The following is a 2,582-nucleotide window of genomic DNA, read 5'->3' as shown; positions in this document are numbered from 1 at the left end:
GTAAATTTATATGTAACTTGTTAAAGAACCTGCTAAACTGTTTCCAAAGTGGCTGAACCATTTTACATTCCCACCAGCCATCTGTAAACATTCTATTTTCTCTACATTCTAGTTAATGCTTGTCACTCTTTGTATTTTGGATTATGGCTATCTAGTGGGTATGAAATTATATCTCATTGTGATTCGGATGTTCATTTTCCTAATGATTAACAACACTGAGAATCTTTTCATATGTTTATTAGCATTCATACATCCTTTTTGGTGAAATATCTATTCAAATATTTTGCTTGTTTTTTTATGTCTTTTTTATTTGCTTAGTCAATAAGTTTATTGTCTTTATCTGAAAAATTCTCACAGAAAATTGTTCAGTTTACCTCTTGGCAGCCTGCTCCTGAGCTCTGAGGAAGCTTGTCTTCTTTTGAGCTACCTGATCTTTCTTCTGGGCAATGGACATTTTCAGATGGTTCCACTTCTTTTTTTAAACGTCTTTCTTGGGCATCCTCTCATAGACTGGATTCTCTTATATAGCAGCATGAGCTTTCTTGTACATCTCCTTCATGGCTGAAGTTATGCTGTTCTTTATGTATTAAGAGAAATGTTTCTTGTAAGCATCTTCATCTTTTTCTATTAGGTAACACATGTAGTCTGCAGTATTTGGATCCATAATGTGCTTTTGATGTACTTCTGCATTAAATTTCTTGCTTCCAGAATCATAACCAGGAAATCATTTAATATTGTGAGGAATCAACAAACCTCCATCCACAACTCCTTTCAGGACCCCATAAAAGTTTATCGGTAGTTCTGGCAAGGCCTGCATCCAAATAGCAGGTAAAGGCACCTGGCTGACCATCAATGGTTTTTACATTGTATTCATCTCCATTCATCTCCACTTGGACTTCTTAGATCTTGTCCATGCCAAACCTACTGAGAAGTCTGCAGGCCAGCAGGAGTCCAGTACAATGTGCTATAGCACAATTTGTCAGGCCAACCTTCACACCATGTTTTGGCAGTTCATATGCATAAGCTGCGTACATTATCATATTCCCTCCTATATGGGCATAAGCAATCTGACAAATGATATCTCTATTTGTTACACAAACTATCACCCTGTATTTAGGCATGTTGTACTTATTTTTATCTTGTATCACCAAGGATTTCTGAGCATAGTAATCAGTTTTACCCTGTCATTGTCTTCTACATTTCACTTAGTATCTCTTAAAGTAGGCCTTACTCTTGACAACTTTAACAAGCCCCATCCTGAGAAACAGAAACTCATATCTGTGGCTCAACACAGACCTACAGGTCCAGCAATGCTGGGGGTGGAGGGGAGGTGGGGTGGGGAAGAAGGCCTTTTACCTGTTTTTTTTTTGTTTTTTGTTTTTTGTTTGAGACAGAGTCTCACTCTCTTGCCCAGGCTGGAGTGCAGTGGCGCGATCTCAGCTCACTGCAAGCTTCGTCTTGTGGGTTCACACCATTCTCCTGCCTCAGCCTCCCAAGTAGCTGGGACTACAGGCGCCCACCACCACGCCTGGCTAATTTTTTGTATTTTTGTTTGTTTGTTTGTTTTTTTTTTTTTTGAGACGGAGTCTCGCTCTATCGCCCAGGCTGGAGTGCAGTGGCGCAATCTCGGCTCACTGCAAGCTCCGCCTCCCGGGTTCATGCCATTCTCCTGCCTCAGCCTCTCCGAGTAGCTGGGACTACAGGCGCCCGCCACCACGCCCGGCTAATTTTTTTTTTTGTATTTTTAGTAGAGACGGGGTTTCACCGTGGTCTCGATCTCCCGACCTCGTGATCCGCCCGCCTCGGCCTCCCAAAGTGCTGGGATTACAAGCGTGAGCCACCGCGCCCGGCCAATTTTTTGTATTTTTAGTAGAGACGGGGTTTCACCATGTTAGCCAGGATGGTCTCAATCTCCTGACCTCGTGATCGACCCACCTCGGCCTCCCAAAGTGCAAGGATTACAGGCGTGAGCCACCGCACCCAGCCTACCTGTTTTAATTGTTTGTCTTACTAAGTTGTAAATGCTCTTTATATATGTTGAATACAAGTTATTTGTCAGATATCTCATTTGCAAATAATTTTTTTCTAGTACATGGCTTGTGTTCTCATTTCTTAATGATGTCTTCTGAAGTGCAAAGTTTTAAATTTTGATGAAATCAAATTTATCAATATTTTATTTTATGGATTGTGCTTTTCAGGTATCATATCTAAGAATGTGCTGCCTAACCCTTTGTAGTATTAATATTAACTCATACATTTGGGTTTATAATCCATTTGAATTTAACTTTTTTGTAGGATGTAAGATGAGTCTAAATTCATCTTTTTGCAGGTTGTTACCTAACTGACCCTGCACCATTTATTAAAAAGACCATCATTTCTCCCATTGAATAACCTTGGTAACTTTGCTAGAAATTGATTGACCTTAAATGTAAGGGTTTATTTTTGGACTATCAATTTTGTTTCACTGATTTGTACAGATGTTCCTCAACTTATTATGGACTTACATAGTGATAAACCCATCATAATTTGAAAACGTTATTAAGTCAAAAATGGACATTTTGTTGACATGATGGGATACAAAA

The 2,582-nt window shown here is 39.6% G+C and overlaps 1 pseudogene; it reads right to left on the bottom strand.

The window, feature by feature from the left end:
- Positions 1-249: 249 nt before the first annotated feature.
- Positions 250-1,262, bottom strand: LOC116460023 (large ribosomal subunit protein uL18-like; annotated as a pseudogene).
- Positions 1,263-2,582: the final 1,320 nt, after the last annotated feature.

Source organism: Hylobates moloch, unplaced genomic scaffold (assembly GCF_009828535.3).
Source record: "Hylobates moloch isolate HMO894 unplaced genomic scaffold, HMol_V3 SCAFFOLD_20, whole genome shotgun sequence".
Taxonomy (NCBI): Eukaryota; Metazoa; Chordata; class Mammalia; order Primates; family Hylobatidae; genus Hylobates; species Hylobates moloch.
This window is presented reverse-complemented; position numbering and strand designations above follow the sequence as displayed.